Below are 15,060 nucleotides of genomic sequence, written 5' to 3' on the forward strand. Positions count from 1 at the left end.
ATTGATCGAAGGAAGAAGAAACCTGTCCGGAATTATTTAAAATTTAAAACAGGTAACCTTCGATTTACAAACTGTTCAAATATCCAAACGGGATATTGAAACAATTCGGATGATCGAACAATTTCTTCCATATATTTTTCTTTTCCTTTTTTTATTTTATTTAGATCAATATTATCTCTCGATTTTTTTTTCCATTCCTCGATGATATCTCGATAATAAAAATTCGATCATTTTCTCCCTCTCGCGCAATCGTTCGATTGCAATCGAATTAACGTAAATGTCTGATATCTGAATCACTATGATCGAAAAATCCGAACTCGATAAATTGGCCTTCTATCAACGTGGAACCACCCCTCGCGAAAGATTATAAAGGTTACCAAGGAAAATGAACGCGTACGTGAGATTCGAAGATTCGACTGGAAGGAAATAAAGCAAGTGGAAAGTTGGAAGGGAATGAGGCGAGGAGGGGTTGGTATTTACTTGGTACCCCGCGAATAAGATAATATCTTTACGTAATTAGCGAGCCCTTTGAAATAGGTCAGCCCCAATTATTCAGCCAGAAAGCATTCGTTTCGGTGAATAAGCTTATTATTCGGTGAATAAGCGTTACTCGAAATATTCAACCCCGACCCTGTTCTCCGTCCTTGCGAATCTGGTATTTAACGTTAACCGTCCCTGTATCAAACGAAGAGGAGAATTATATATATATATTTGGATTATTAAAAGGATATGCTGCGGCCATGTTAATGGTCAAAGGGTGGACGAACTCTCCAAGGGTTTAAATAGAAGTCAAACAGAAACTCGTGGCTCGCGTCTTTGCGCTCAAAGTGGCCTCTAATTTGATCAAATTGAATTGCTCGAGGACTTCTACGAGGGAAGCATCGAAATGAACGATCGACGAGGTTCTTCAAAAAAAAAAAAAAAAAAAACGATTTTAATTGCCCTAAAAACTGTGGCGATAGTTGCGATGATTTACCACCTCGTGTGTATCTACATTTTTTAAAAATTATTATTTTATTAGTTTATTGGTACAATGAAAACAGAATAATTGAAACAGTATTATGAGAATTAAATATATCTAGAAGAATCAATTAATTTTGTCCAAGATAATTAAAATAATTAATATTGAAAACTTACAACTATTTACAACCTTGAAAAAAGAATTCCATCAAGTTCAAAGAACATCATATGAACAAAAATTGAATTTTATAGCGATTGGTTATATATTTAAAAACGATCATGATCAATTAGAACAAAGTTTTCTCGAAACTTTTATTCGCCATAAATACTCTCCCTCCATGAAGTTCTCTCTCCCTGAAACAGAGTTGAGAAACCTTCTTCGACTCAGATCACTCTTCGGCCAATCTATCCTATCTATATACGCTATAAGGGAAAATTCAAATAGCTGGTATCGTACGACCATCGAAATCTTGCTCTATCCAGAAGAAGAGGTTGGTCACTCGAGAATTCGAGCCACAGTCACGATCCTTCCCTCCGTCCATCCATCCATCTCGCCACTAATCGAATCCAATTGAAATTTCCATCCTCCTCCTCTTCTTTCTTCCCCCATATCCGTCTCCAGGGAGTCGATAAAAATTAATCGTTGATTTGGAGAAGTATAGTATATTCCTGGCTAAACCCTCCCCTCCTCCTTCTCTTCTTTCGAAGATGGACAAAGAAAAGAGAGTGAGAGAGAGAGAGAGACAAAAACTCGGCCCTTCGATGAAGATTCGATCGTATGGCATACTCTCGATCCATAAACGAGGAAACGAGTCGAGTACGTGTAACGAGGTTCGAACGGTGCGTGCAACAGAGCGAAACAGACGAGTGGAGGGAGGGATTTCCTGGTGGAAAACAATGATGGAGGTATATCCTGCCACAAAGGAGGTCAGAGACGCATTTGGCGGACGTCAGCTTTATTGTTCCTCCGAAACGGCGGCGGAAGATTTGAAGCGGCGGAGGCTGATTGATCGCAATCAGAATTTCTATTCGAGTTAAGCGTTGTTGTTTCCTCCTCCTCGAGAGAGAAGGAGAGGAGAAGGATTATCGTATATAATGTAATGTATAATATCCTTGGATGGAAAAATAAAGAACGTGGGAGCGGGGATAGGTGAGATATGATGTTCGAAAAGAGGGGGAGGGAGGATGTACGGGGGATGGCTGAATCTGAAATTCCGGGGCAATATTGAAAATTAAAATTCTAGCGTGATGTTTGTTATCGGCCGAGTCGAAGGGCTTTTTAATATTTACACGAGTCTCGGCTGCGCTATCGGGACGATGCTCGGTGGAAAAATTGGCGGAACACGCAGAAACGTGTGTCTCTATGAAAACTCTGTCGATTTGTCGAGAAATGGAAAAAGGAGAAGGAGGGAAGAAAGGGAGAAAGAATGTTACGTTTAAACCGACGGTGCATGTACGTATGTATATAGAGTATTCACGCGTACGTGAATTCCTGGAATGTAACACACGTCCATGTAAGGTACACAAGGAGTAAAAGATAATATTTATTGATCGCTACGTGTATACAAGTGTATACGAAAATTAAAATGTCACGCCAAATAAAGGAATTGTAGTGAAAAAAATTGATCAAAGATACGAGAATATTATTTATAGCTCGATAAATATAGTCTCATTAACTGCGAATCAATTGGGATTGAACGTGGATATTGTTCGAATCGTAAATGATATTCATAAAGAATTTATTGTATTTCGAAGCTCATTTTCTATATACATATAATTTTAAAAACATTTTCGCAATAAAATCTCTCACAAGGGGATCTTATATTTACGTCCTTACTTCTGAGAGAAAACGCGTCGTTGTACAATCTCATAAATGTTACTCAAATAAATAATGCGTTAAAAAATACGCGCAACCAGATACAAGAAACTAGAAGAAAAATTTGCCAAGGAATAAAAATCCATTGCTGTAACAACTCGGTGGATAGAAATCCAAGACAAATCGGTCATGATCGATGACCGATCCGACGTTTCCGACCGACGAGCGTTCACAGAGCGTTCCATCGTTCACCGTGGCCGTCTTGCGTTACAAATTCAGCCGAGTATCGGACAGTTTCCGGGAGAGGTCCCGTGGCAAACGTTTTCAAAACGTTTTCTACCTCCGTCATCGTACGAGGTGGGACGTGTCATGATCCGCGACAGGGGTGAAAAAAGAGAGGTGATCGCTTTCGCCGTCGAAAGACGCGGAAATATATGCGGGACACGTCCGACCATAATCGGGACGTTTCCACTAACCTCTCGAAACGGGGAACGAGGGACACACATGGCGCGGCGCGAAGGGACAATCGAAGAGATTTCTCCGATCACCCCTCTGCCTTTTTTTATTTCGTCTAGATTTCCACACCATCTTTCCATCGTTTTATATATATATCCGATGTGTATTTGTTTCTCACCTTCGTTAGCCACGATTGAAATATTTTTTTCAAAAGTTTTTGAATCGTCGAATCTCGATCGACAAGCTAATTATGGAAAGGAAAAAGTAATCCCGATAATTAATCAATGGGGACTAACTATTTGAAATTCAATCTCTCTCTCTCTCTCATTCTCGATTTCTCTTCGGATCGGGGAACAATTCGCTTTTTTAGCCACCTCTTTGGGAACAACGCCCGAAGGTAAAAATCGGGGGCAAACTTTGGCGAAAATCAATCGAAGAAAAGAGCATTCCTTCCCCCGAGGAATCAGACTCTCGTCAAAGAATCGAGGCTCGAGGATTATACGCGAACAATCCGCGAGCGTGACAACGAAGAGAGATAGAGAGAGGAGAAAGAAAGTCGGAGGGGAGAAAGAAGAGAGGAGAGGAGAGGAGAAAAAGGGGAGGACGAGAGGAAAACGAAACTTTCAATAGAGCCACCCTCGGTGGACGTTGGATCCACAATTATCCGTATCGAAAATCGATCGTCAGGGGCCACGTAGCAGAGGGGGTGGAGATGGGGCACGAGCGGGGCACGAAGGAGCAAGAAACGAAGGGGTGAAAAGGACGTTGGCGGGGACGGGAGAGGAGACGGGACAGAGAAGGAAGGTGCGCGTAGAGGAATTTTTGGGCAGCAGTCGGCCTCGTTATGCTGGAAAATCTGAAATCGATTGGAGGGAAGCCGGCCCGTGTCGGGGCGTCTGCGCGACGTAGACATCGACGCAGACGCCGGGGTTGGCCCGTCAGGTCGATAGCGAACCCTGGTTGAACTCCGCGAACGAACTCCTCGCCGATGGTCCGCGAGGAAAAGAGGCGTAGAGGAGGAAGACGGCGAGGAAGGGCGAATCGGCTGTCGGATCCTTCGAATTTTCGAAGGAGGACCGACCTCGTCTCGTCTCGACGAATTAATTATCAAACTTTGGGCCCAACTTTTAATCCCCCTCCCCCTTCCGCCGGTTAAATTAAATCGTCGCCAACCCGCTCGTCATCGGATCGTCCGCTTCCGGGATCCTCTCGCGTGTTTGACTTTCTCGAAAAGAAAAGAGATCTCTCCTTTCTTTTTCTCCTCGTCGAAAATTTTTGTAAAAACGTGCAACATTATTTTTCTTTTTCTTTCATTCTGTTTTTTCTGTTTTCGTGGAATTGGATCAATTTTATCGTGGATCGAATTGAGCTAGGAATTATTCGTTTGATATTGATCCAATATGGTAATCTGTGGTTGTCATGCAAAGTATGATAGATTTTAGAAATATTCAAATATTATACGAGAATAACATACGCGTTTCTTAATCTTGGCTTAGAAAAACGCAATAACATATTTGGTGAAATTTCGCGCCACTTTATTTTAATAAAAACGACCTTTCTTTTTTTTATGGGTCGCGCGAGAATTTTTCCGGCCGATTGTACACAAGCTACATCATAATATTACATAATATTATATATTACATATTATACGAAGGGGGATGATATATCCGTGTACGTGAAAAAACTGGCAAATGTACCAAACGATAAAATTTGTTGTGCAGGGCGTGCGAGAATATTCATGTGCATTCCGAAAAAAAAAAAAAAAAAAAAAAGAAAGAAATGACAGAAAATATTCGATGGATACGATTGACAGATTTTTATAAATCATTCCAACACACCCTTTCAAATTACCAATCGTGTCTGTATATAACGCACTCGACCCAACATCGTCGACGATCCTAAATTCCGTAAATTCCATAAATTCGTAATTCGTTTCGAGATCATCAATCCTCCTCTCGAACGCGGTTTCACAAATTTTCAATAATAATTTCGGGGATTATCCTGAAAATTTTGCGATCAATTCACACGTACACCAAAACGTCACGTTTTTCCCGATTACCGCGCCACCCCATATTATCGCAATACCACGACGTTTTACCACGATACGACTGCATTATCGCCGCGATATATCCGCTCCGCTAATACCAGTTTCTTCATTCCCCTCTAAATTGTCCAGAAACGTTGTTGGCCCCACTCGTAATTGTTGTTCCCGCCAGGGTAGAGAACGACGCGTCGCGCGATTCGTTCCAAGAGATGTTTCACGGGGAGGAAGGGGAGGGGGTGCCTTATGGTATAATAAACTTAAGGAACCTCGAGGAAGGAGTTGAGCCAGTTGAGGGTATTCCCCGAAGGAGGGACGTAATTGATAACGGTAAGGGGGAAGTGATCAGTGTTTGAAATGTTATCCGACTCGTGAAGCCCCGGAAGGTAATTGAAAAAAGGGGAGGCCCGTCGGTTGGTCGACAATGGTGAGCCGAAGGGAAATGCTATCCGCGTCGGTATTCGACCGAGATAGTATTTGTCCAATTAAACGGGATCTCTCGTAAGGAAATATAAGTTGAATATGGAAGGAGGTCAATCCGGGGATCAACCCCCGATGCCTCGGATTGATTGCAAAAAACGAATGCGTGTACGTTTTGTATTGAGGAATGGTGAATTGTTTTCTCTTTCTCTTTCTCTCTCTCTCTCTTCAATGTTTTATCTTGAAGTAGAATGAAACGGAGGATGAAACGGAAATCGAATAATTTCGAATTTTCGTTTAATCGAAGTGAACGAGGAAAATATTTTATCAATATTTTGTGAATTAATTAATAATCGTCAAAGTTTTATTTTGTTTCTAGATTCAGAGGGAATTCGGATATGAATTTTCTAAAATGTTGCTTTTTGTACAAGTATCGTCACGTTAGAAAATTGTAATCGATCGATAGTTTTATGAGATCGGTAGATAGTTCTAATTTATATGAATGATGAAGAGCGTTTTTAAAAATTAATCGATAAATTTTAACGGAAGTCTGGTTTCTTCTATCAATTACAGTAACTTTCTGTAATTGATATATCATCTTCATCGATAAAACATACTTTCTTATATTAATAAAAACATAAAGTTATTTTTAGAGGAACTAATATTTTATTTTATTCAGGCGGAAATTTAATTATATCTATCTTTGCTTCGTTTCAATTTTAATCATTTCCTCGTAATATATTTATATATTATTAGCGAAAAACGTAAAAAGTTAATAAAAAAAAAAAAGAATCGATTGCTCAATTTATTTAATTATATAAGAAAAATGTCCATATCGTCAAAGGAATCGAGTACGAGTTTATGAAGCGAAATATAAAACCTATAAATGAATCGAGAGAAAAAGGAGAAAGAAAGAATAGAGATTCTATTCCCGCAGGGATTCGGATCGAAAGACTCGAGAGAATCCGTTCTATTAAAAATGTGCTGGGGGATAAAAATGATGTCAATTGTTGATGAAGCGAGATTGGCGTTCTCAATCGGTAATCATCGATCTCTCGATTTTCGGTTACTTTAGAGAAAATTTTCTTTCGAATTACGACGTGAAATATTTACCAAGATGATTCAAACGGACAGAGATCTCGTTATATAGATGTAAACTCAAAATCAAGCAAACTCGGAAATTTCCTGTAACAAAATATCAGAGGTTAGAGAGAGATTTATCTCGAGTCTGCAAAATAGTTTGTTTCGCATGTCTTGGGAATCATGAACTCGACGTTGTTGCATCGAGTTTTCGAGCATCGCTTGTTGACACGTTTAGTTCGATTCTTAATCAAAGATTTATACTTGCTACTCGACAAAAGCATTTCCTTTAAATAATTATGGATTGAATATTTATTTCGAGATAATTTCAATCTCTCGATGTTTTCGTTAAAATATAATTTTATATTATATATATATGGAAATATAATTAATGCAAGATTTTTTAATCCAAGATATAAATCCAAGATAAAAATTGATTTGTTCAGAGAGGACAAATTGGAAATTCGGATATTTTGAAATTAATAATTTCATTCTCTTTCGGGATCTTCTTTTATTTTTAATCTTTGGTTCTTTTACGTTTTATTTCTGTAGCGAAATCGATTAGGAAGATAGGATGAATTATTTATAATTCTTAAAATTAGTTTTATATACTTCGTTTAATATGATTTCAGATTTTTATGTACACTGTTTTAATATTATTCTTATATTTGTATAAGATGTAGAAGACATCGATATTTATCTTTGCAAGTTTTTAATTTCTAATTATCAGTGAATCGATATTAATGCATAGAAGTTTTAAAAGATAACCATTCGGATACAGAACAGAAATGTTTAAAATTTTATTCCCTTAAGTAAAAGTTTATCTCTGATGAAGCGGGATGAAATTTTATATCTTTTTTTTACTTATCGAAAGAAACAGGAAGATTGTTTAAAATTACGAACTTTATTGTCTTCGTTTACGAGAAATTCCAATGTGATTAAGATCCGACCAGCTTGAAACTGTATTACTTCAATACCGCTACGAAAAGAAGATAAGAAAGATTGTTCTCCTGAAACAACGTTAATGAACTGGACTCGATAAACTTTTCTTATCGGTTTCAACCCGTAAATCCTTACTACAGTGATTATTATTAGTCAGGTTAAAACGTCAAATATATCATATCCAATGAATCTCAACTTTTATCCGATTTATTGGATTAAACGTAATTTTACGTTGCAATTCAATATCCATCCGTACAAATCATATCGAGTTCTACAAATTTATTTAAATCTAAAATTATGAATTGCTTGTTTAACGTTATTGTTTGATATTATATCTACGCAATAGAATAATTAGATAATACATGTAAACGACTGATTTCAATATGTTCCCATTTTGGATATCCACGTTTCTAATTATTCCATTGCGAAAATTTATTTAGAACACGTAATTAATTATGAATAATATTGTGATATCTAAACGAGTGGATATTCGCGATAAAATTTAATCGGTGTCAAAAATCTTGCTGCAAGTATAATAAACATTCATCTCTCAGTGATTTATTAAAACGATGATGGAAAAAAATATATTCGTTTCGGAAATTTCCAAAATGGCAATATCCATTCGTTTGTAAGTATCACAAAAAAAAAAAACTTCACGCGTACATCTCTCACAAATATCACGAGACAACAATTTCAACAAATCTTTAAAAATTTTCATTCACACGTAATCAATTTAAATTTCCCTCCCCGATTAAATTACTATCACCACTTTCTCAAATCGACGTATCGACCAGAAAAGACCCCGAACTACCACGACATTCGAGGTCCTCCGTAAGAGGGGTTGTCCCGTTCCAAGGACAAGTGGGAGAAGATCGGTCAGGTAGGAAGTGCTTTTTAAGAGATTCAAGGGGGTTGGATATACTCTCGGGGGAGCTCGAGTATCAGTTTCACCGAACACTTATGAGAAAATCGATGTCGGCGTGAAAATCGTGAACCCCCTCCCCCTCTCCTCGATGCATCCCGATGACGAGGAGATCCGCAGTCGGGTAAAGTGGGATATAAGAGGAATCAGGATAAGGGTCCCGAACGAGGGGAATAGCGGTTACAGATCGACGTCTTTGGTTGGAAAAGCATCGTTGGCGCTTGGAAAACCTCTGTGCTCGATAACGCTATAAATCTGGTCGAGCATCAACCGAGCATGCCCTTCCTCTGCCTCCCGCCGTGAGGAGAAGGAAGGTTTTACCTTAAGCCAGCGATCGATCGAGTCCAAGTGACAAACGTCGTTCGAATAAATTCGACCGTCGTGGATCTTCCTGGCCGTTTCGATCGGTGTATTGGTTGGTTGGTTGGTATCGTCTCGTGTCGAGCGTCGTCGATTTGGCCAGATCGGTATGTTTATCGTAGCTGGAACACAGGGGAGAAATGCATCGAGAAGTATGTCCTACTTTACGGATGCATGCCATATTGATTCGCGTTCGAAAATTCGGTCTCCTTGGTACGTGCTCGCCGATTTGTAGCGGGGAAAAGTGTCACCTATTGGGAACGTGGAACCTCTGTTTGATGCAGTCGATGGATGCGGTATGCAGCGCCTCGAAATCGAAATTCAACGCTGCGCGAAACTGTCATATATTCATAGTGGAAGAAGATTTGAGGGTTGTTGAGAATTATTATACTTCTTGATTGATTGATTTTTTTTCTTTTTTTTTTTTTTTTTTTTTAAGGAAGTTTTAGAAAAAGTTTTAGAAAAGAGAATTATTTCACCGATGCGTCCGAAATTTTTTATTGTTTTGAGATTTTTTGTTTGTTACAAATTAGATTAAAAATTATGTATGAGATGTATGAGATGCAGTTTACTTTCTCTCTCTCTCTCTTTTTTCTTTATTTTTTTGTTTTTGTTTAACGTTAAATTGGAAAAAGTTGACGCGTCAAATTGTTCGAATAATTTTAAATATTTAAGATTATTTGATTTCAGCTTCGAATATAAAATATTCTACTTTATTTAAACCGTCTACGTTAAATAAATAATATTCGATTAAAAGGATTTTAACGATTCGGAATATTCAAAATTATAGGTTTTGCGCGATCAAATAGTATAGCTTTCGAACCGTGTTCCACTCGGTGTCTGAATTATATTAATATCGATGCCGTTGCAGTCGAGAGAATGATTCAAATTAAAGATTCGTTTGTTCCAGCGAGAATATCGGGAAGATATTAAATCATATCAAACGAGTCTGGTCTCTTTTTATTTTCCTATAGAAAAAGAGATATGCTGGAGGAGGAAACGTTTATTAAACGAGAGAAAGTTGAAAAAAATGTTGAAAGAGTAACATAAAACAGTTTACTTTAATATATATATATATTATCCGTAAAGATAATGAAAGATATATATATATAAATTTATAATTTTTAAAATAATCTTGTTGAACATAGAAAAGAAAAATTAATATTTTAAAAATTATAAATAACATAATTCTTCTTTTTTTTCTTTTAAATTCGATAGATTTTAGATTTCGATAGAACTTATCGTTTTTTTATTTTTCTCAACGAACCTCAAACATACGCGACACATGATTATTTCAGCAAAAATTTATTTACAATAATTTTAAAAATATTTTTCGAGCTTATTAAAACTTTTATTCATCGTTCAACACGCACCAATTCTTTCCTTTATTTATATAATCTGTATTTCTCTCTATTTCGTTTTAATCGTTTCACGTTTAATGTATGCATTTATAAACGATTCCATTCGATCATAGTGAGATTTTATTTTTACGAGGAAAGGCAGAGAGATTTTAATACGGACATGCATACGTGGTGAACACTGGCTGTAACAAGAATGATTTCTCTGTTTATGTACTCTTAAGAGCTTGCCATAAAAGTGGAGAGCGCTCTTAAAGGTTTGCTTACCTACGTACATATGCGCATGCATCCAATAGCCGATTTGTCAAGATTCTGTCTTTCTCGTGTGTACGAAAGCTTATGGAATCTCGAAACGCAATCAAAGAAGGATATTTATATTCGTACACACACGTGCAAATACACGATATATGAATTACAATCATTATTTTCTTTACAATCGTGTTTTCGATTTTCCATTTATAATATATTTAATTATTATTTTCGTTAAATTTGATTTTATGAAATTAATAAAAAGAAACTTTGTTTAACTTAAACAGAGTGTAAAATACCGTGAGAATTTTTTTATTCAATTAACTTTATTATTTATTTTAAATCGATCTCGAGTCTCAAACGTAATATAAAATGTATCGCTATAAATTTTACATCGTCTAATCTATCTAATCATAGATCGCTCACTTATCACAACAAACACGTGTCCCTGTCCAATCATAATCATTTCACTCGAAAGATTGGAGCACTTGTCAAAGAATTATAAACATTCGGTTATTCCACTCGTATCTAAGAATTTCTCATTTGAACGCAAATGAGAGAAAAATTCGAGTCGAGCCCCATTAAAACGAAATTCATTTAGCCTTTCGCCGTATACGCGCAGCCAGGTTTCTGGTTGGCACGTGGTAATACTCGCGTAACGTTAGGTGTCGATGTTTTACCGAGGTTAAACCACTTCTTTAAAAATTCCGTAAAACCCTTGAAATATTAAGGCCTCGCTAATAGACGGTCTATTTCGAAATGGGGCCACCGCCATTAAAGTCGAACTTCAAGAATTTCGCCCCCGCGTGCACTTCTTCCCGTCGTTGACTAAAGCCGCCACTATTTCAAAGTCGACGTTTACGCGACAGCTGTCGAAGACAGGGGTTGGCCGTGCCCTGCAGAAGGGACGAGTTCTCTAAGCTCTTTCTGGGTCTGTCTAAATTTTTTAACAGTCGTGTTTTCAATAGAATAGCGGCCACCTCTCGCGCGTACAAAAGTTTCTCTTCTCTTGTCTCCTCTCTCTTTCTTTCCATTTGTATCGTCGTTCCTTTCCTTTTTTGATTATCTCTCCTTATCGGGAATACTCTTGAATTCGACAAATTTCTTTTTCTTTTCTCTCCTTTTTAATTCCTTCAATCGTTTTTTGTTTTCTTTTCGTTTCGTTTCTCGCCTTGTCAAAGAGCAAACGAATTCGAAAATTTTCTCTTCTTTTCTCCTCTTCCTTTTTAATTTTTCGTTTCTATATAGAACGTACACGAAGCAAAATGAATTCGACAAATTTCTCTTTTCTCTTCCTTTTTTACCAATAATTCCTCCAATTATCTCTCGTTTTCCTTTCTTTTCGAACGAAGATACACGAGCAAATGAATTCGACAAATTTCTTCTTCTCTTTCACCCAATTGTATCCACCCCCTCCATTTTCCTTTCTCGTTTTGATATATCGTTTCTCCCCTTATCGAGAGGATGCACACAAGCAAATGAATTCGTACGCCTCGGCAACACTTCTCGTCCCGGGACCGTGCAATTCCGTGATAATGTAATTTCATGCTGCTGGCAGCCGACAACGGCGGCAGTAAGTGTAATTCGAAAGAATGTCCTTCCTTCCCTTTGCCAAACGTCTTCGTTCGGATAATGTTCGCAAATTGGCCGTGCCGCAATTTCTCCCACCTGACGTCACCCCTTCTTCGTATCCCTCCAACTGTCGTCACATTCGGACAAGGCGTACAGATACTTGTTACAATGGAAGTTTCGAGGAATTCAACTTTTCGCGAGACGTTATCACTTATCTGCTAAAATATAATGAGATACACGAGAAGGGGCGCGCGAAATGAAACTTCTTCTTCTTCTTCTTCTCTCTCTCTCTCTCTCTCTCTCTCTCTCTCTCTCTTTCGTCTGATTTGCCCGCTGAAAGAAAAGAATTCGTTCCACTTTGGCCTTCGTTCGTTTTAAATTACAGCCTTACAGTTTCGTTTAATCGTTTTCTATTCGTGAATATGCGTATATTTGTATATTTCTTGCGATATATATATATATTGTATGAAAGAAGAGTGGATGACAAGTTTAAGCTTTCGAATGGATTCAATTTTTCTCTCTCAAATTTCTGCGCAGTTTGCTTGGATCCGAGTGAAAGAAAGTTCAAGGAGAAAAAGAGAGACAGAGAGAGAGAGAGAGAGAGAAATAGAGAAAATGTGCAATGCTCGAAATGCGCATACTCGAGTTAGTTATTTGAATGGAAGTCCTTGAATCGAGTTTTAAGTTTTCTCCCAATATCGAGTAGCTTTATCTTGCGTGCTACAATTTTCCCGATCTGTCTCTTATTTGAAACTGTGTAACAATTTCTTTTTTTTTTTTTTTTTTTGGAAATAGCGAAGCAATAATACACTCTTTTGCACCAAGTTTTATACAAATAGTTTTATATATAAATATAATTAATCGGTTAATTACTCGATATTTTAATATTGATATTATATATCAATATATCAATAAAAATATGAATATACATGTATTTATCGCGTCCCTTTTCACTGATATTCATTACACATTGAATGCAAATTAATATATACCAGATGAATATTTTAATTAAAGTGCATGTATACATATCTCGTATACGTATACATGGTAAATTATATATGGATACAGGTGTATACATCACGTTTCAATTAGATACATGAATGATAAGATAATTAAAATTAACAAAGATATATGTATATTAATTTCCATTGCGAACACACATTCGCATGTGGAGATGTGTCGCGCGTTATAATTATACGCATTAATACGTGGCCAGATTGAAAACATTATATCAACGAAACAAGGTGTATACAGGATAATACTTTGGTACATGTACATTAATATGTACCAGATTAATATACGGCAAGTCAACCGAAATTAACGAACGTTATTATACGTTAAAGTATATTCGAATAATAATGCAGGCACGCGATATATAGAAACGTGTATAAATTAATAATCTGTAATTCACACTCATCCAGAGTGATATATTTCTTCGTACGTATGTAAAAGTTAAACATTGAAAAGTTGAATACATTAAAGCATTGTCACTTTCGATATTATAATCGTTTTCTTGTTTATTTTTTGAATTTTTTATTCATTGAATATTCACTGGATTGAAATACTCGATTTCAATTATTCTTTTCGCTATTATTTATATCAATATTTGCATTTGCACTTTCGTTTTGTTAATAAGAAATTTTACTTATATTTTTCTCATTTTGTATATCATAGTATGGTATAAAATTTTAATGCTCGCTACCATTTTTAGCAAATATCGTTTTCATAATGTGGATTTTGATAATATTTATTCCGATATAATTATCAAAAGATCGACAAATTCAAGATTGGGATATAGCTCAATATATTTAATATTAAAATATCTAATCCTAGATATTTACACTCGATTCCACAATCTGAATTTCGATTCATTCGACCTCACGAATCTTCCTTGTGCATATTATTATATATATATATATAAACGTTTCTGGAAAAATCACAAATCTGCTCGCTCGACATCTCCTTCCCTTCGACTCTATTTCATTGATGCGTCCCAGTAAACTGTATATAAATTCAATACGAGCGTTCAGACGTAAAAAATGTTCGCCACGGCGTTTCTATATTATATATGCATATGCATATACGTTCGTCAGATATTACCATCTCGCTTTAATTCGTGTTATTATCGATGGCAAAAAAATTTTTCAGATAGAATTGAATGGTTTCATGTTCCGATGAAATTTATGATTTTTTCTTTTTTTTCATATATATAGATGGAATGGCACAATTTGATATTCTATTTTATAAAAAAAAAGTACGTCCAAAAATCATTAATTTCGGAGATATTTTAACTTGAAGCTCATTAAAACTTACCATATGAAAGAAATATGCGAAGCAAACTATTTTTTGAATACAAGAAGGTTAAACTTTCTTTTTTTTTAAAGTGAAGAGTATCAAGTTGTATCAATTGGTCAATGAATCATTAATAATTACAAAAAAAAAAAACTAGTAACAAAATATTTCCAAAAAATATACAGAGCAACATATTTTCGTATAATTTTACGGACAAGTTAAAATATCTCCTAAAAACTAACGATTTTTGGATATGCAAATATGTTAATATATTTTTTATTTTTAGAAAATATTACACGGAAGAAATTCCCCCTTCTCTGAAACCATTTTTTATCGATTTTTGAAGGAAAAAACGAAGGAAAGGATGAAAATCGAATCATCTGAACCTCATCCTCTATATACATTTTCCCAGTTAGGTATTTTTCGTAGACACGTTTATCGCGTTCTAAAAGGTTTCCTGTATCGGATTCGACGGGTGGAGGCCGTAGTAGAAATTGGACACGCGTAAAAACGGCCGACGTGTAAGCCTGTGAGCAAACATGTTGTTCCAAGGCGAGCGCGAAACAGCGTATAAAAAAAAAAAAAAAAAAAA

At 36.4% G+C, this 15,060-nt stretch overlaps 1 pseudogene; it reads right to left on the reverse strand.

The window, feature by feature from the left end:
* Positions 1-8,443: 8,443 nt before the first annotated feature.
* On the reverse strand, positions 8,444-14,872 carry LOC122719346 (annotated as a pseudogene).
* Between the last annotated feature and the right edge of the window lie 188 nt (positions 14,873-15,060).

The sequence above is a fragment of the Apis laboriosa genome, unplaced genomic scaffold (genome assembly GCF_014066325.1).
Source record: "Apis laboriosa isolate Shangri-la unplaced genomic scaffold, ASM1406632v1 scaffold74_cov149, whole genome shotgun sequence".
NCBI classification, from domain to species: Eukaryota; Metazoa; Arthropoda; class Insecta; order Hymenoptera; family Apidae; genus Apis; species Apis laboriosa.